Source organism: Pelophylax lessonae (genome assembly GCF_965119305.1).
Source record: "Pelophylax lessonae genome assembly, chromosome: 4".
Classification (NCBI taxonomy): domain Eukaryota; kingdom Metazoa; phylum Chordata; class Amphibia; order Anura; family Ranidae; genus Pelophylax; species Pelophylax lessonae.
In genome coordinates this window covers 44,416,204-44,437,444 of record NC_138771.1, presented here as the reverse complement: position 1 = coordinate 44,437,444, position 21,241 = coordinate 44,416,204, and the positions used below count along the sequence as shown (strand labels likewise).

General features: G+C 42.6%; 1 protein-coding gene across 1 annotated transcript in view; it reads right to left on the bottom strand.

The window, feature by feature from the left end:
• The window catches only part of AGBL1 (AGBL carboxypeptidase 1), a gene marked incomplete at its 5' end in the record, with an annotated part of 1,093,821 nt that overhangs the window by 567,947 nt on the left and 504,633 nt on the right, over nt 1–21,241 (bottom strand). The window lies entirely within an intron of this gene.

Here is a 21,241-nt window from a genome sequence, read left to right as displayed (position 1 = left end):
TATACTATTAGCATGAATCAAGTTGCTGAGATCAAGACACTTAGAGCACACAGGCTGCATTTCTTTACAGATATTCTGTATCTGATCAAGCCTTTACCACACCTTTAGCAACTCTGAGTTGCAATCATACTGGCATAATTTCTACCTTTTGCCCACTTCTACTTTACTGTGGAAGGAACTGTATTGCACTTTTCACCATTTTACTGCATGCATGCTTACCAGAATTAACATAAATGCACCAACGTTCAATTAAAGGTCCTCAACTTTAGCCGGCAAAAGATGAACCTTAAGAACTGTCTCTTTAATTCACGCTACAAATTTCCCTCAATTACCCCATTCACTTTTTGTTCTTTTATCATTAGCTCTGACTGTGCCTTCCCAGTCTATTTGGGCCGAGCCATTAGTACACACTGGCAGTGTAGCTCCCATATTGGTAGTTCAAACCTCATTACTGCCCATTTCGGGTGGTGCTTCTACTGTTTCTGCTAGCCGTCTAGTCTGGGCGTTATGTGTGCAGCACCCTCTAGTGTGGTATTAGAAGGTTAGGGCTGTTGAGTCTTAATTGGGTCCGGGTTTTTTTTTTTTAGTTCAGGGCTGGATCACTCATCTCAGCAGCTCTCTGATGCCTTTTCCTGTTTACAGAGTGTTGGATAATGTTCTGGAAGATAGTGGGTGGAGACTAGGAGGGGCTGCTCAGCATTTTTAGAAGACTGTGGCCAATCCCCAGGAGTGGGCCTTGAAGGGAGCCTAGGAGCCTTTAAATATTGATGAGTCATTCCAGCAGGGACCTTTGGGTGGAAGGAGGGAGGATGCCACATGTAGCCAGCCTCCCTTGAAGACAGCGGTGTGCTTTCACATCTTCAGGCCTTTCCCTGAGAAATCTCCTGAGAGTCAGCTGGGTGGGCTGGTGAAGAGTCAGTCAGGTGGACTGGTGTAGAGACAGGAGGGCTGGTAAAAGGGGCAGCTGCAGCCAGGTGGGTTGGCAGTGTCTGAAGTGATGGTGCTGGGATCAATAGCAATAGAAGAGAAGTTACATGGTGTTCCACTATATCTGAACTACACTAAAAGGGGCTGCGATTTCCTGCCAGGAATGGGCTATTGCTAAATCTGACTGGGTGTCTGTCAGATTATTTCAAGAGAGATTCACCTGGAGCAACCAACTTTGTGTGCAGGAGGAAAGAGAAGAGACTGTATATAGATGTATTTTGGAAGTTGTCTCTGAAGTTGCTGAATTCAAGTGGGCATCCCATAATCTTCCATCCCTCCATTAACCCTCTAATAATTAACAAAAACAAAGCCACAGACTGTTCTCTGACTCTGGATGCTTGTGAAATTCTGGTGTGCCTGGCTGTGCAGGAGTGGGGGATCCCTGTTCATCTGCAGCTCCTGTGGGGGTGCGCTACATGTGTTATTTATGCTTAGCCCTTTGCTGTTAGCTATCCTGTATGCAGAACTGTGTTACCACAGCAGACAGCCTGTTTGTACTTGCTTGGCTATTAGGCTTACAGAGTAATACTACATTAAGTATTTCTATTGCTAATTGTTTTGATGCTTACTTTCAATATAGTACTACTATTGAGAGAAAGAAATTGTTCATTGTACTTCACTGTTTCTTGTGTTTACTTGCTTTTACGCTTAACCCGTCATGTCAGAGGGGCTGAGGCCCTTGAGAAGGTTGAGGCAAATAACAGAGGCCCATTCTATCCAGCAGCTCCTTCTACATTAACTGGTTGTCGACCTCCGCACGACTATTTACTGTGGCGGTCAGCCCCGGCCAGGCAAAGTGACGTAGATCTACATTGCTTGCCTATCACTTCCTTGTGAGCCAATAGCGGGCGAGCACACGCCCGCGGAGGCGTGCGCCCGCTGCGGCTCGTTCACAGGGAAGTCAGTGCGTGTGACCGGCGGACCCGATGTCCGCCGGTCACTCGCCGATCGTCGTGCAGAGGGAGAAAGTCCGGCGGCTGATGTAAACAAGCCGCCTGTCATTCTCCCCTGTGTAGAAACAGTGATCACACGGTTCTACTATGTAGGACCGTTGATCACTGTTCCTACACTAGTAGCCACAGCCAATCACAGTAAAAAGCACGCCCCTAGGGACACACTTAACCCCTCCCTCCCCAATAAAGTTAACCCCTTCCTTGCCAGTGTCATTTTGCAGTAACAGTGCATATGTATAGCACTGATTACTGCAGTAATGTCACTGGTAACCCCAAAAGTGTAAAAAATGTCAGTCAAGGGTCCGATCTGTCCGCCGCAATTTCGCAGTACCGCAAAAAAAAATCGCAGATCGCCGCCATTACGCATTAAAAAAAAACACCAAAAATGACCGAAATATTTCCCTTAGTTAGTAAACGCAATAACTTTTGCGCAAACCAATCAAAATACGCTTTTTGCAATTCTTTTTACCAAACATATGTAGCAGAAAAAAAATTGGCCAAAAATGTTAAAAAATTTTGATTTTTACATTTTTTTGGGGGGGAATTTCATATAAAAAAATGTGAAAAATATTGTTATTTTTGCAAAATTTACACTCTTTTTTTGTTTATAGTGCAAAAAGTAAAAATCGCACAGGTGATCAAATACCACCAAAAGAAAGCTCTGTTTGTGGGGAAAAAAAGGGCGTCAAATTCGTTTAGGTACAGCGTTGCACGACTGCGCAATTGTCCGTTAAAGTCACGCAGTAAAAAATCGCAAAAAACCTTCTGGTCAGGAAAGGGGTAAAATCTTCCGGGGCTTAAGTGGTTAAGCAGCGCAGTTATTTACAAACAGTAAAGAGCAATAGATCCTCACATATGTGGTAAAGCCGTATTACAAGCGCTAACTAAGCTTAAAACAGCTCCCACCCCCTTCTAACATCACTACTAACCACACTGTAAAAGGGAAATGTATATATTTTTTGGGTGCTCTGATTCGGTCATGTGATTGGCTCCCAGCGGTGGCTTCACGGGAGAGGAGGGACAGCCGACAACGGATGCCCCATATTAAGTCTATGGGTGACATCACCGCACAGGCATTCCGTCTGTTGCCAGCACTCTCTCCTCTCCGCTGAAGCTGGCCACTGGGGAAATCATGTGACGTTTTCCTGGAGCGCCCTGAGAATAGGTAAGTAAGCATCTTCCTTCTACAGGGTAGTTAGTATAGGTGTTAGAAGGGGGGCGGGGGCAAATTAAAGCTTAGTTAATAATAGCCTGGAATTTCACTTTAAAATTTCAAGGCCTCACAAACAGACTGTCTTTTAGCTGGATGATTTTTAATGATTTTATTATTTGACTGCATGAGTATTTTAAGGAGAAAAGACAAGTGTGTCTAGTTCATCACATATATTGCACATCTTTTTCTAACCACTTCCCGCCCTTAGGAGGTCATATGATGTCCTGGACCTGGACCCTTTCAGTGGTAATACTGGCATGATGCCTGCAGCTATGTGCAACCTTTCTGGGCTCTCCTGTCCCAACGGGGAGCCTGGGCCTGAAGCTGGCGCTTCCACCTACTTATTATAGAGATCATCCAAATGCTAGTGGTTGGACTCTGCACATGCCACATCCCTCATAAGCTATACAAAAATTGTTTCCCCTGAGTTTGGGGATTTTTTAAGCACTTTTATGTTTGATCATGCAAATGATGGTACATGGGTGGAGGAAGTTACAACCTTATCATTGCATCCTTCACAGTTGGTGTATTCACAGTCTATCGTATTATGTATACATTATATTGACTAAAGCTCCGTACAAACGTACTGAACGTCGGCTGAACGATCGGCCGTCTTTTGTCAGGTGCTGTCGTGTCTGTTGAAAAGTGCAAAAGACTGCACACGAATTTTGTCGGCCAACAACAGCCGACTGCAGAAGTGATGTCATGTGATGGTTAACTTTCCCTGTGTTTTTTCTTTTCTGAGCATGCCCAGTCTTGCAAATCTGCTGTCTGTCGGCCGAAATCTGTACTGACTGGCGAACAATCGGCCGTTCTGGTGTCGGCATACAAAAATTTTAATGCTTGCACAACAGATTCTGTTCGGCCGAAAGTGCGCTGTCGGAAGCATCATACTAACAAGCCTACAATCGGCCGATCAGTCGTCGGCCGAATCTTTTCGGCCGACAATCTGCACGTGTGTACGGGGCATTAGACTGGGGTGCCATTAAAGTTCATGTGCGTGTAAAGGCAGGTGTCCCAATACTTTTGGTAATATAGTGTATAAAATGTTTGGGGGTTCTAAGTTATTTCTTAGAAAAAAAATTATGATTTTTACACGTAGGAGAGAAATGTCAAAATTGGTCTGGTAGGGAAGTAATTAAAGCGTAACTCCACTTTTGTTGAGAAAAAAACATTCCCCTCTGGGTGATCTCTGTACATTGCAAGGATTTTAACAACCTTTGTTGCAGATTCCAAACTTTTGTTATTCTGAAGAAATCATTGTTTGTTCCTCTGTGCTTCTGTCCTGAGTGGGTCTAATGGCAGTGGTTTCATAATTATCTATCAGCTGTGGCAGCTGCAGGGCTCCAATGAGGAAAGCTGCTGGGCCTGCATCCCTTTAGAAGTGTTCCTATTGGGAATATCTCACCAAAAATGACATTTTTGTTGCAGGGGATGCCAGAAATCTGACTTGTAACTTAGGCAGACTTCTGGGAAATTTGGTGAGCCAATCACACAAGTAGGAAATGATATTTCTGGGGTGTGGTCAGTATACATTCTGTGTACAGAACAGCTCCAGGTAGCCATATTGCATTGTATTTTCAGAAAATTACAACAGCTGCAGATTGAAAAGGAAAGGATCTTTTTTAACCACTTGCCCACTGCCGCCCGACTATATGCGGCGGTCAGCCCCTCCCAGGCAAAGTGACGTACCGGTACGTCACTAGCCTGGGAGCGAGTAGGGGGCGAGCGCGCGCCGCCGGAGGCGCGCTCCCACCCCCGCTCGTATCCGAAGAAGCCGATGTCCGCCGGTCACTCGCGACCGTCGGGTAGAGAGGGAGAAAGGCAGGCGGCTAATGTAAACAAAGCCGTCTGTCATACTCCCCTGTGTATAAGCACAGATCACTCGGTCCTGCTATGTAGGACCGTTGATCTGTGCTGTTACACACAAAGCCACATCCAATCACAGTAAGAAACACGCCCCTAGGGACACACTTAACCCCTCCCTCTCCAATAAAGTTAACCCCTTCCATCCCAGTGTAATTTTACAGTAACAGTGCATATGTATAGCACTGATTACTGTAGTAATGTCACTGGTACCCCCAAAAGTGTCAAAAATATCAGTTAAGGGTCCGATCTGTCCGCCGCAATGTCGCAGTACGGCAAAAAAAATCGCAGATCGCCGCCATTACTCGTTAAAAAAAAAACAATAAAAATGACAAAAATCTTTCCCTTAGTTAGTAAACGCAATAACTTTTGCGCAAACCAATCAAAATGCGCTTTTTGCTAATTTTTTTACCAACCATATGTAGCAGAAAACAAATTGGCCTAAAATGTTAAAAAAATTTATATTTTTACATTTTTTGGGGGGGAATTACATATAAAAAAATGTGAAAAATATTGTTATTTTTGCAAAATTGTCGCTCTTTTTTTGTTTATAGTGCATGATCAAAAAATCGCACAGATGATCAAATACCACCAAAAGAAAGCTCTGTTTGTGGGAAAAAAAGGACATCAATTTCATTTGGGTACAGCGTTGCACGACCGCGCAATTGTCCGTTAAAGTCACGCAGTGCCGAATCGCAAAATAGGCCCTGGTCAGGAAGGGGGTAAAATCTTCCGGGGCTTAAGTGGTTAATACCATTCAATTACAATATGATTTGTGTCGCAATTGTATACGCTATATTGTTTTTTTCTTTATTTGCTGATTTTTTTTCCCCATGAAAGTGGAGTTACCTTTTAAGTACATATTATGGCCAGCTTTTAGCTAGATGTTTAATATAAGTAACTGTACATCCTTCCTAGTTAGATAACATTCTTTTAGAGGTTTGAAATGTAGGCGTCTATTGCAAAACTGACTTACAGAAAATATTATAGAAAGATAGCCTTGTCGTTTCTCTGCTTTGCCATAAAGCGGCAAGCTTCACAACTTCCTTGTATGTGACCCCGAGGGGGCAAAGGCCCTTTTAATCCCTTGCCAGGGTTCTGCTGCAAACACAAAACATGGCAGGCTGCAAGTCAGAGATCTACAATGAAGCGAGCAATGCAGGTGTACTTCAGATCCAGCTATGAACATCTCCCAGGGAATGTAAATTAAATATTGCTCTGGAGGGCCAGAAACCTAGCTGAATGTATAACAAGCTAATAGTCGAATGTATAATAAACTAATTGAGCTTATTATAAAACCATTCAGCCACCCTGGAAATATAGCAATCATCAATTAACGTGTAATTAGGTACTTAACATTTTTTTGAACATCCACATAGTCAGCATACTGAAACGGAATAATATATCTTGGCCTCACTGGAAAGCTTACAGAAGAAATGCATATTGTGTACAAATCAGCTTGACTCTCATTCACAGCAGGCTGTTCAGAATAGCGAGTTTCTAATAACTGTGTTTTTTCATATGAATGGTGATGGCAAAAAGTCAGCCAACACATATTTGGTAGCCAAATTATCTGGAAAATATTAACATTCTCTCCATGCACTACCAAGCAATGCTTTTGGAATGATGAGTGTCTTAAAGAGAATACATGCGTACATTTGTTCTACATGGGTCTCTAAGCAAAGGGCCAGTTTACTGCCCTTCAGATTTTAGGGGGGGGGGGGGGGCAGACTGTTGCTAGAACTCATGTGTACACTTGTTCTAGAAGTATTACTCTAGGCCAGGGGTCTCAAACTGGTGGCCCTTTAGCTGTTGCAGAGCTACAATTCCCATGAGGCATTGAAAGGCTGACAGTTACAAGCATGACTCCCATAGGCAGAGGCATGATGAGACTTGTAGTTCCACAACAACTTGAGGGCTGCCAGTTTGAGACCTCTGGTCTAGGACATGGGTCTCCAAGCAAAGGGCCAGTTTATTGTCCTTCAGACTTTAACCACTTAAGCCCCGGAAGATTTTACCCCCTTCCTGACCAGGGGGTATTTTGCGATTCGGCACTGCGTGATTTTAACGGACAATTGCGCGGCCGTGCGACGCCATACCTAAACGAATTTGACGCCCATTTTTTCCCACAAACAGAGCTTTCTTTTGGTGGTATTTGATCACCTGTGCGATTTTTTGATCATGCGCTATAAACAAAAAAAGAGCGTCAATTTTGCAAAAATAGCAATATTTTTCAAATTTTTTTAATGAAATTCCCCCCCAAAAAATTTAAAAATCTAAATGTTTTAACATTTTCGGCCAAATTGTTTTATGCTACATATGTTTGGTAAAGAAAATCGCAAAAAGCGTATTTTGATTGGTTTGCGCAAAAGTTATCGCGTTTACTAACAAAGGGAAAGATTTTTGTCATTTTTGTTGTTTTTTTTTAATGCGTAATGGCGGCAATCTGCGATTTTTTTTGCAGGACTGCGACATTTGGGCGCACAGATCGGACCCTTGACTAAAATTTTTGACACTTTTGGGGTTACCAGTGACATTTCTACAGTAATCAGTGCTATACATATGCACTGTTACTGTAAAAATGACACTGGGAGGGAAGGGGTTAACTTTATTGGAGAGGGAGGGGTTAAGTGTGTCCCTAGGGGCGTGTTTCTAACTGTCATTGGATGTGGCTGTGTGTGTAACAGCACAGATTAACGGTCCTACATAGCAGGACTGAGTGATCTGTGCTTTTACACAGGGGAGAATGACAGGCGGCTTTGTTTACATTAGCCGCCTGCCTTTCTCTCTCTCCACCCGACGATTGCGAGTGACCGATGGACATCGGGTCCGCTGGTCACACGCACGGGCTTCCTAGCGAAAGAGCGGGGGCGGGAGCGCGCCTCCGGTGGCGCGCGCTCGCCCCCTATTGGCTCCCAGGCTAGTGACGTACCAGTACGTCACTTTGCCTGGGAGGGGCTGACCGCCGCCGTATATAGTCGGGCGGCGGTCGGCAAGTGGTTAAGCACCATTAAGAATTAATGCTACCCACATGTGTCTGCAGAAGGCAGCACGTTTCCATGCAGTGTGGGAAAACATGAAGACATATATGAGTGCAAAAAAAATATGCACAATCAATTTTTTTGGATGTGTTTACAATAAGGCAATAAAAACTCTTGTCGTATTTACTGTGACATTCATTGATACTGCCACCTCAAATTTAGCAAGCAGATGCACATTTTTCCGCATGGAAAAATACGCAAAAAAAGTAGCAAAACGCAGCTAGAAATGCACAAATCTTAACATAGAAAAAGCTGCATGAATTACTTTGCTGTGTTTGTCCCATTGGAATAAATGGGCTGCCCTATGCCTGTTGTGCAAAAACACTAAAAAAAAAAAGCGCACAAAATCACGTGTTTAAAAATGTGGGGCCTTAAGAAGGAAGAGCTATATGATAACTTATCTGTCATATCTTTGTTACTTTGTCATATCTTTGTCATATGTCACTGACTTATTAAACACTTAAGCCCCGGAAGATTTTACCCCCTTCCTGACCAGGGCCTATTTTGCGATTCGGCACTGCGTGAATTTAACGCACAATTGCACGGTCGTGCGACGCAGTACCTAAACGAATTTGACGTCCTTTTTTTCCCACAAACAGAGCTTTCTTTTGGTGGTATTTGATCACCTGTGCGATTTTTTTGATCATGCGCTATAAACAAAAAAAGAGCGTCAATTTTGCAAAAATAACAATATTTTTCACATTTTTTTATATGAAATTCCCCCCCCCCCCAAAAAAAAGTAAAAATCAAAATGTTTTAACATTTTCGGCCAATTTGTTTTATGCTACATATGTTTGGTAAAAAAAAATCACAAAAAGCGTTTTTTGATCGGTTTGCGCAAAAGTTATCGCGTTTACTAACAAAGGGAAAGATTTTTGTCATTTTTGTTGTTTTTTTTTTAACGCGTAATGGCGGCGATCTGCGATTTTTTTTGTGGTACTGCGACATTGCGGCGGACAGATCGGACCCTTGACTGACATGTTTGACACTTTTGGGCTTACCAGTGACATTACTACAGTAATCGGTGCTATACATATGCACTGTTACTGTAAAATTACACTGGCAGTGAAGGGGTTAACTTTTTTTGAGAGGGAGGGGTTATGTGTGTCCCTAGGGGCGTGATTCTAACTGTAATTGGCTGTGGCTGGAGATGTAGGAAGAGTGATCAATGGTCCTACATAGTAGAACCGTATGATCACAGGGGAGAATGACAAGCGGCTTGTTTACATTAGCCGCCTGCCTTTCTCTCCACCGACGATCGCGAGTGACCGGCGGACGATCTGGTCCACCGGTCACACGCGCGGGGGGGGGGGGGGGTCCGTGACCGCGCGGGAGCGTGCCTCCGGTGGCGCGCGCTCACTCCCGAGACCCTCATAGGCTAGCGACGTAGACCTACGTCACTTTGCCTGTGAGGGGCTAACCGCCGCAGTAAATAGTCGTGCAGGGGTCGGCAAGCGGTTAACAGACATATCAGTCTGGATGTCACACCACTTCCTCAAACTCAATCTTTCCAAAACTGAGCTCATAATATTTCCTCCCCCACTTGGCCCTTCCCCTGATTTCTCTGTCAAGAGCAATAGCACAACTATATGTCCGTCCACACATGCCAGGGTGCTAGGGATAGCCCTGGACTCTCCACGGTCCTTTCAGGCCCACTTCCATTCACTGTCCAAATCATGGCGCCTCAACCTCCACAAGATCTCCAGAATACGCCCCTTCCTAACCAATGACATCATAAAGCTTTTAATTCACTCTGTTATCTCTCGCCTCCACTACTGCAACTCCCTTCTCATTGGGTTACCTTTACATAGACTATTCCCATTTATTCCATCATAAATGCTCAAACAAATCCACAAGGGAGCTGGGGAATCATGAATTCTGCTGCCAGACTCATCCATCTTACCAACCATTCAGAATCTGCTACTCCTCTCTATCAGTCCCTCCACTTGCTTTCACTTACCCAACAAATAAAATTCAAAGTACTAACAACACCCTTATGAAGCCATCCTCAACTTGACTCCCAGCTACATTATTTAACTAGTCCCAAAATATCAACCAAGCCGATCTCTTCGGTCCTCCAAAGACCTCCTGCCAGTGGCAGCTGGTGCTCCATGGGCGGGGGGGGGGACCACAACAGCCTGCACACCATACCCCCCGGTCGCCGGCTCACTCACCTTCTCACTCTGGACATGTGGAGGGCAGTCGGCAGTCAGCAGCGGCGGTGGCTTCCCCATCAGTCTTCTGCGTCTCCTCCCTCTTCCTTCCTCGGCCAATGGCATGGCTTCTCCTTTCGGCCAATCAGGAAACGGGTCTCAGGACCCACTTCCTGATTGGCCAGAAGAAGAATCCGTGTGACAAATGTGAATATTCATTCGCTATTGTCACACAACTGGGTGGGCTCAGGGCGCAGTGCTCTGCGCCCCGAGCCCACCTTTTTTTTTAAGCCTATTAGAGCCTCCTAACCTTTAGACAACCCCTGAAAACCCTTCTTTTTAAAGAAGCATCTCCTGCTTCTAACTAATACACTGTGTTTTTACTTTATCCATCAGCTCATCTCCCACAGTTATTACCTTTTGTATCAATTGACGCTCCCTCTTAGATGGTAAGCTCTAACGAGCAGGGCCCTCTGATTTCTATTGTACCGAATTGTATTGTAACTATAATGTCTGCCTTCATTTTGTAAAGCGCTGTTTAAACTGTTGGCGCTATATAAATCCTGTATAATATTATTAATATCTTTATTTACTGTGCTGAGAACCAGAGCATACCTTGCGAACTCTTATCCACGTCCTACAATACACAGAATTTGTTTCACAAGTTACAAACCATAAGACGCCTAGCATGGGATATACAGTATTCTTATTGGGTCACAAAAAAACCATACGGCTGAAGCTTATTGCTTTAAATATGAACATGGAATATAGTTGTATGAATATTTTATTGGAAGAATTTAGACTGCGTCTCTACAATATATTTTGGGAGCTGTACAGTAGCTTGGGATTTACGCTGGTTGCTCTTGTCGTGTTAGCCGGTGCAGATTCACTTTCGACTATTCCTTCTGCTACAATAAGTGTGATTTAAAGAGGCTCAGCAGACACACACCACGCTAAATGCGAGAGACAATACAGCTGCACCACTGAATGGGGCTCAAGTGAACCCATAATTGACGACAGCTGCACATGGTACACAGCAAAATAAATAAGCTTTATGTTTTGCAATCAGTTTTCACATCCTAAATAGCATTTTTTTTACTATACAGAGAAGAAAATAAGGCATATTGGCTATATTACAGGTGTGCACCCCCATTATTTTTCATAGCAGCAAGTGAGAAGTCAACAGATCTAACAATGCTTAAAGAGGTATTTAACCACTTGCCGACTGCCTGCTGCAAATATACTGTGGCAGGCTGGCTCGTCTGCGAGAATCGCCGTACCCATTTGTCGCTCCTCGGGAGCAAGCATGGGGGGCGAAGCTGATCTCCGGGCCAGTGGCCGCAATTGCCGCCAGGCACTCGCAATCACTCCCCGTGAAGACAGAACGGCGGTCTGACTTTATAAACACGGCAGACTGTTGTTCGGTCCGTATCATCACAGGGCTCTTTAGGAACACAGGTCCCTGTGTTGATGCAATAAGCCCAACCCCCTCACAGTTAGAAAACACCCCCTAGGCATAAATTTAACCCTTTGATCACCATTGGGTTAACCCCTTCCCTGCCACTGTCATTATTACAGTAACAGTGCATATTTGTAGCACTAATTACTGTAGTAATGTCACTGGTCCATCCTCAAAAGTGTTAAAAATGTCAGTTAGGGGTCCGATCTGTCCGCCCCAATGTCGCAGTCCCACTAAAAATCGCTGATCACCACCATTACTAGTAAAAAATAAATAAATAACTAAGAATGACATAAATCGTTCACCTAGTTTGTAGACGCAATAACTTTTGCTCAAACCAATCAATATACACTTATTGTGATTTTTTTAACCAAAAATATGTAGCAGAATATAAATTGGTCTAAAATTATGAAAACATTTGATTTTTAATTTTTATTTTTTTTTGGGGGGGGGGGGGGCATTATATAGCAGCAAGTGCAGGAAGTGAAAAATATTGTTTTTTGTTTGTTTTTTTTCAGAATTGTCGTTTTTTTTTTTTGTTTATAGCTCAAGAAATAAAAAAAATCTCAGAGGTGATCAAATACCACCAAAAGAAAGCTCTATTTGTGGGAAAAAAGTACATACATTTTTTTTTTGGTACATCTTCATCCGGTACTTCTTCCAGGTTCAAGCTCTCCAACCACTTGAATGGACAGGCTAATATGATGTCACTTCCACACATAGGAATCGCAATTGCCACAAGCCACTCTCTGCAATCACGATATGCTCAGTGCTGTGAATGCAGAGTGTATTGCACCTGAGCCGATGACAATAGCTACTAAAAGGGAAATTGGGGGGAGGATGGTAAGAGTGGTGATTTAGGGGGGGGGAAGAAGGGGGGATGGGGAAAGAAGATTTGTGCTAGGGAGGGAGGATTGAGGGGGGGATTTGTGCAAGGAGGGAGGATTTAGGGGGAATTTGTGCTGGGATGGGGGATTTGAAGTAGGGGGGGATGTTTACTAGGAGGGCAAATTTCAGGGGTAGAGGATTTATGCTACCAGGGGTGATTTTTCTGGGAGGAGAGTAATTTCAGCTGGAGGGATTTGGGGAGAAAAAAAAATCTCTCTCCCTGCCAGCAATGTATTTATTAACTATAGAATTCCACTTAAAAATCACCCGCTGGCCAAAGGAATTGAACCCACAACCACGCAGTTAGCAAGGCTGGTGTTCTACCAGCTACACCACTGTCAAGCACTCATAGGTTGAACACACGTTCCCTGCCTAACTAACTAACTAACTAACTAACTAACTAACTAACTAACTCCTATCTCACCCTACACACAGTGGATGAGCAGGCTTAACAGTGGTGTAGATGGAGGCGTAGATGATAGAATACCAGGCTTGCAATGACATGGCTGTTGGGTTCAAATCCCCTTCCCAGCAGGTGATTTATTGAGGTCAGAGTCCATGATAATGCAGGAACTCAAAGTTCCCGCGAAGAAGCCCATTCGATGAATGAGCAAACAGCCAATGTTCGAGTCGAACTTACATTCGACTCAAAGCTCACCCCTATTGTCTTCCACTCCACCCCCTGCCCCTAACACGTTTGAGGTTTTTTTTTTATGTTGGAGAGAAAACAGTGTATTTTCTCTCGGCTTCATGTTGCAATATTCAAATAGGATTAAATATAAATATATATATATATATATATATATATATATATATATATATATATATATATATATATAGTGGTATTGCACTGACTAATGTATGTCTGTTGTATATAACTCAACCTCCTAAGTACATTAGAACTCATTAAAAGATTAAAAGATAGCTATACAATCTAAGTGATTGATTGTGTTGGACACAAGTGCAATATCTGACCCCATGCTGTAAGATATAATCCGCTCATTTTAATATAGTCCTGCAATATTTTTCAATTTTAAAAATCAGTGCTATAAAAAAGGGGAACTTCAGTTTTGTTAAAATATACATTAAAATATATTAGAATTGCTATGCAGACTGTTTTTTTTTTTGGATTGATTAACATTTTCTTTATTTTGCTGAGGACTAACAAATGTTTCAATACAGTTATTTTTTTTTATTTTTTTGACCATATAAAGATATTAGCCACAGTTCAATGAAGCATTTGGCAATATTAGAAAGTCCTGCGCCAAATGCACTAAAGCCATGCAACAGTCTATATGCTACTTCTGATGTGTAGGACAAAGTTGGGTAGTTCTTGTATGTGGCCACACTACATTCTCAGCGCTATAGCTGCAACAAATTTATAAAGAAATGGTGTTATATTGATCATCAGAAAAGTTGAGGTAATTAAGATCTCTTTCATAGTGAGGAAAATTGTGCTGCATTTGTGTAAAGTGAAATTAGTTACATGAAACTGACACAAGTTGCGCCATTTGTTGCACAGATGGGAGACTATTTTCTAATGAGTGTCTACCACCCTATAAATTGCAGGGATTGTGTCCTTGCTTCCACACAGCAAATGCCTTTTTTGTCTTCTTTTGACATTTTCCAGTTCTCATTGCTACTGTCAGGAATGGCTCCGCCATAGTGCAGATGCAGGTTCTAGTCTTGCCCCGGCTGAGAACGGGCCAAACAGATGTTGACAGACGTGCATGTGCGTTCGCGAATGCGCATTAGTCACTAATACGGGTGCCAAATGGCTTATTTTAACAAACTTCTGCTCCGGCTAATTGCTGTTTGGTCTACAGCGTTCTGTGAGTGTGTTCGTGATTCCTATGTTTGACCTCTGATCTTTACCCGTCTTGCTCCCGACTATTCCTGTCTGCTACCTGCTCTGAAATTCCTTGTCCCACCCCTTTCCTTCCTCTTTAGCATCCTAGGACACATCATACTTCCCAGTCTCACTGTGCCACACAATGTTATGCATGTACTTTGGGGAGCCGCCCGTCATTCCTTAGAAAGTCACAGTTGGCTCACAAATCTAAGATAGTGGCGCTGGGGGACTGGGAGCAGTGAGAAAAAACAGCTGTGGGAAGATAGAGCTGGACTCCATGTGTACATAAGTACCAGTATTTGTAGCTACTGACATTTCATTTTTTTTTTTTAAATGGGTGAAGTTCCTCTGTAACATCTCACATTATTATGAAGAACACACCTATAGCTATCACTGGGGATGGTCAAATCTGTCTGGGTTCAATTTGCCAAAAGTTCAACAAATCCTGTTTGAAATTCAGTGAAGGCAAACTAAACTGCAAATCCCATTGAAGTCTATAGGGATCATATCATGTTATTCTATTCTGTCAATTTATACAGCTATTAGGTATGGCCAAAAAAAAAAAAAAAGATATGGGAAGTTGCCATGTATCAATGCAATTTAAAAAAAAAAAAAATACCGTACAGAAGGTAAAGGGTCTTGCAGCTTTCAAGGCAAGGTCAAGGCAACATTGAAAGTACACAAATCCTTCATATAACATGCTTGGGGGATACCTTAAAGCTGTAAATGAAGTTATGAAACAGTACAGTTTTCACTGAGAGTCTCAGCAACAGTGCACACTGGCAAAGCATATTTGGCTGTGGAATTCTTTTTTTTTTTAAATTAGCTTGGCTTATATTCAGCAGCAGCAATGCAATGTGATATATTTCAGTTTTGTTTTGAAAAAGTATTTTTCAGGCAGTTTTAGCCTCAACACATGCTTTCCCATTAAACAATAATAGGACCACTTCGACTGACAGATAGAAATTGGCCAATAGTTTGCTGCGACTATCCCTTTTCCTGCTGGCAGATTTTTTATCAATCTTTCATTAGTAATTAAGAAACCACAGATGATACAGAAGTGTAAAATTGGCCAGCAGCAAAACATTTTTATTTAGAGAGAATTAGCTGACATGTACTAGAGACAAAAAGTACAGCAGGTGTTTTTCTACAAGAATAAAGAGACTGCAGTGTAAAATTGGCCAGCAGCAGGATCATTTTAAATAGCAAGGCTGGGCCTGAATTTACTAATGACAAAGAGCACAGGCTGGGGTATTACTTCCAAAATGAATACACTGCAGAGGATACAGAAGTGTAGAACTGGCCAGCAGCATGCCAATTGTAATCATGGATAATAGGCCTAACCGATGTATGCCTAACTTTTATCTATGAGGAAAAATAAAAGAGGGTTTGGGACTTTAAATGAGAGGCAGGACAAAGCTGGCAGGGATATACATTTGTACATAACTTTTATCTATGGGGATGGGGGGGGGGGGGGGGGTAAGGTTGTGCTAAATCTAAATTATATAACATCAAGTGATTTAGGTGCACCTTTTTTCTTTCAAACAATGTAGCAGCGTGTTGTGAACACAAGGCAGCTCCAAGAACAGATGGTCACTAACAAGTGAATGCTACACTTTGTGCACCCAAACTTTAAAACAAGCTCCATCAACATGAAATAAAGTATATAAAAAAATGAAACCCAAAGTACCACCCTGAAAAAAAACCTGCTTTATTAAAGGGAAACCCTGCTGCTGCAAAAAAGTTTAACCCTAAAATAAGTCCACATCAACAGACAATCTACTCCCAATATAAATGTAAACTTCAAAATAATAGCCCTTGGCAGCTCAGCAGTTAGAAGTAACCGCTGACCTCAATTTAAGCACAAAAAAGACAAATAGTAACACAAATAGCATCAACGTGGATGACTGCTGAAAGAGCTAGCAATAAGGATTAAAGTATAGTTTCCCAAATGACCCTTATCTCTCCCTACACCATTTGTCAGCATTCCCTGTTTCCCTTACAACAACTTCCAATTCACAGACAATATGGCTGCCCTGTGACCCCCTCCTTCATAATAAGGAGGCTGGCTTATCCTGAGTTCAAAGGCCATGCAATAAATGATGGTTTAAAAAAAATTCTCCCAGGCAAATCTTCACATAATGTATATTCATAGGGACCATGAATCCTAAACCTGCAGAAAGCCATGGTAGCTGTAGATTCATACATCATCCCCAAAACGGTTCTTTACTATGTTTAATGTGTTTTTTATGGCACTCAGCAGTAATGTGGAACTGTGCTGACACATTTACATTACGTCTTCACATTGGCTGGTTAAACAGTAGGGCAGAAATACTGTTTGTAGAATGACTGTATGCACTATTATCTATTTTCATAGATAAAATTAGCAAGCCTCAAACTATGGCTTGTGGGCGCTTACAGTCCTTGGGTTGCTAAAAACTATCCAGTGCAAGGAGAAGGCCTCCTTACAAGGTATTTAATCTTGCAAGCTGGAGGAAACCACTAAATGCAGAGTGGCAGTGGGTGATAGAACACAGAGTGGCACTGCCAAACAGAGGGATTTCCTCTTTGATGGTACCTGTATAGTTCTAATTGTGATGACATCATGAGAAGAACTGTAGGGCATGCAGCCTACAAAAAGCTAAGTGCTCCTGAACACCAATTTTAAGGACCTATGTCAATGACATCAGTTTGAGATACCTCTGAGATCATTGAGTTAATTGACAGATGCAATTGACCTGCTTCTGACTTGCATTTGGTCTGCTTCAGGAGGGTTTTGCATTCCTATAGACTTGTATATTACAACAGCCCATGAATAGAGGCCTATATATTCTTTCGGACAATGGCACCACTGAAGGGCACTATTTCTTTCTTCTTCACTGAAACCAACAATCTGCACTATTCATGCCATTGAAACAAACAATGAGGCATTGTTCCTCCCAATGACAAAAAACACAGGGGCACGTTTTCCTTCCAATGACCACTGCTGCCATTGTGTTTTTTTACTCCCACCAATGTTGGGACATTTTTTATTGCCACTAATTACCTTGGCTGGAAAAAATTTTCCCTCCCACTGTCCACTGACCCAAGGGCTTTTTTTTACTCCCATAGTCCACAGATGTTGGGTCATTTTTTTCTAATGAAATCTGAACCTGGGCCATTTTCCTATTGGGCACAGTCTGGTCCACCCAACAGTCTGGTGGACAATGCATTGGCTCCTTTATTTGGACAGTTTGAGGACCCCCTGGATAAAAGAGTCAGTTATCAGACATTTGAGAAGCCCAAGAGTCGTGAGCCTTATTTAAAGTGGAACTTTAACGATAACAAACTTATAAAAAAAAGAATGTTCTTTAGCAAGGAACATACATTTCACATTATTAATGATGCTACCAAATTTAGTATGTGATGAAAAATTGACTCCAGCATTGCTCCTGTTTCTTCCTGCTGGAGGCTGCCATTTTGCTGAAGCCCAGAGCCCCTGAACAGAAACAAATCATAAAGCAGAACTAAACCCATCAATTTAAAGTTTTCAAAAAACAGTTACAGTCCTAGAATGCCAGGATTGCTAAATGTCACATTTGTTTGTGTCCTTAAAGCGGAGTTCCAGCCATTTACTCACCTGTCCAACGGTCCAGTGATGCGGCCGCCGGAAGCCTCGATCCTCTCCCTCGGCGCCGGCATCACTGCTGTGGGCACCCGGCTGTTACAGTTTGCGGCTTCACAGCCGGGTACCCACTGCGCATGCGCGAGTCGCGCTGCGCGCCGTGATTGGCCGGCAATCTTCTGGGACCTCTGACGTGTCCCAGAAGATTGCAGGGAGGGAGGGGGAGAGGAGAACTTCCGCTCAGGGCGCCGCGGCGCTCCGAGCGGAAGTGGGAGCGGGTACCTGTCAAAACTAGGTACCCGCTCCCCCCCCCCCAAAAAATGACATGCCAAATGTGGCATGTCGGGGGGTCAGGACTCCCTAAAGCGGAAGTTCCACTTTTGGGTGGAACTCCGCTTTAACCAAACTGTCAAACCATCAAATGGCTGGTATCATAACTGATCACATGTGCAGCACCATGGCAGTTGCAGATAAAACAGAAGCTTCCTTGGCTGTAAAGGATAGAAGGGTTTAATTACGCTTTAAGACTGTCAGCAGATTGACCTCTACAAACTAAGCAGTGCGTAAAAATGCCTAAAAATGGAGAGCAACTGAGCATGTGCAGAGCAGAGCGTATTACTGGATTTTAAACAGTATAGGTACTTATTTTTAATGTTTTTCATAGCTATACCTTCAAAAGCCTGAAGTGATCTGAAGGATATACTTTTATGACTAAAGTTCCACTTTAAGGTGCCACTAAGTGTAAATTTGTATACCAAAAAGAAAACTGAGTTTCCCAGTGTATGAAAAAACAGGATTTACTGTATATCATTAGTAATATGTCTTCCAAAAATTTCTATCACTATAGTTCACTATAAATAGTTGCCATGAGACAATAAAAGCACCATTATCAGATATATATGATAGATGTCAACTACTACCAATATACTGAACTTTTACTAAAATTTGCATTTTCAATTTGGTTTATACAAAAGCATAATCCATCAATTGTAAAATGTTTATATTCTTTAACAGAAATGAAAAATGCCAAACCATATTGTGGTCTGCAATTATCTTATCAAACTTTTGAAGGCCCAGCATGGCAACACACATCCCCATTCTTTTGTTCAACTTGCTTTGCAAAGTTAACCTTTCATCCTTTAAATCCTTTTTATGTTATGTGCAGAGTCAACAGGTAATCATGGCCAGCCACTCACTCCACATAGCCTTTACACGGGCTCATTATCCTGCTTGTGTCCTCTTTAGATGCCGTAGACATAATAATAGGAATGTCGGATAATCGCATCACGTCCCACTGGATTTTTTCAAGACCTATGGTTGCTCAGCAACAACTTTTTGAGTGTATAATTTGAAATCATTCCCTTCATGCTGATAGATGTTCATAGACTATCGAACAACTGAAAAATGCAAGACTGTAAATCAGGAGTTTATGGAATCTGTATTAATGGGTTGTATGGTATAATTATATTTATATATTCTATATACAGTATATATACTAAAAACATGCAGGCATACATCTAAATGATCTGCCTCCCGGATTTACAAAATAGCAGTATAGAATATTAAAATCTTAGGCCTAGCTACGTTTAGTAAGACAGTAGGGTTTATTTACTAAAACTAGCGAGTGCAAAATCTGGTGCAGCTGTGCATAGAAATCAGCTTTCAGTTTATTTTTTTTTGTCAACGCTTAATTGAACAAGCTAAAGTTAGAAGCTGATTGGCCATCATGCACAGCTGCACCAGAGGGTTTTAGTAAATCTCCCCCATTGTCTTACTGCATATGGGCCCATTAAAGTTAACCTTCACTCACTTTTTCTATTTTCTTCCATCTTACGCTTCTCCCCCTCCATTTTTTTTTGTTAGGGTCTAGGGCAGTGATGGCGAACCTTGGCACCCCAGATGTTTTGGAACTTCATTTCCCATGATGCTCAACTACACTGCAGAGTGCATGAGCATCATGGGAAATGTAGTTCCAAAACATCTGGAGTGCCAAGATTTACCATCACTAGTCTAGGGTGTGGTAGTAGTAGATCAAGGACTGAAAGTTCCTGAGCTGTTACATGTCATCCACCTAGATTACATCATTGCCACAAACTCTGCACTCCACCTAGTGGCTGATAAAGAATATTTCCCAAGTGGAGCACAACACCAGCTGATATTAGACGACTTGTGCCTATCCTTTGAATAACTACATTGGGCTCCTCAGCCAATCGAACTACCGATAGGCATTTTTTAGCTGACTCTTGTTACCACTTTTTGTTTTGTTAGGGGGATACCTTTTTTTAGGGGAGCGCAGCCTCTGCTTTCTCCTTCCTTGCCTAGATAAAAAATGATGTCCTTTTCCTGCCAAAAGCCTCCTGGGAAATCCATGTCACATATTCTAAGAAGCATTGGGGCTATGTAGAACATCCTGTGACTGCACAATAGAGAGTCAGCAGGGGGCCAGATGTAAGGACCCAGAAGAGACAGCTGGTCTCCTGATGATATCAGCAAAGGAAAATGGCAGCACAGGATCTGGTGTGCAGCAGGTGTAATGATCAGGGGTCAGGCTCGAAGACCAGTTGTAATTGCAGAAGTGGGATTTCCACTGACCAGCGGAAAAGGTATACAAGCGGGACACCCTGGTGGATGATGCGGGCTCATCTGAGTTGTGGGGTATAAGTACTAACCAGTGTTCACAAGAGCTCCTGATGGTGGAGAAGGATTTAGCTGCACACCAGGAGGTAAGCAAGCTGGGGTCCAGAAGCAAGGATAGCAGTAAAGGATCAAACAGAAGTGTTATCAGTAAACAAGCCAAAGGTCAGTAACGAGTAGTTGCAGGTTGGGATCAGGCAGAAACAGAGTCAAAGAACAAGCCAAGGGTCGTAACGAGTGGTAGCAAAGATAGGGACGGCAGCGGGGAAGACAGAGCGAGATACTGGCTGGAAAGAGCACAATAATCTGGCAAATAGGAGCAAAGACATGGCTTAAATCAGGAAGTTCATGGGAGGAGCAAAGAGTTCAAGGTTCAGCTGAAGTCAAGGCACAAGGCAGGGCTGTCAAATGGATCAGACAGGATGGACAGAGGTGGACTTGGTGGGTGAGTGTGTTATTTTAGTTTAACCCAGCTGAAAAGGTAAGGGGGCTTACTATCAAAATGAACCCTAGGGGGACATACATTCATAAATTCCTCTTTAAACACTACAGCTTGTATATTCAGGGGAGTGAACAAATCAATAAAGAACA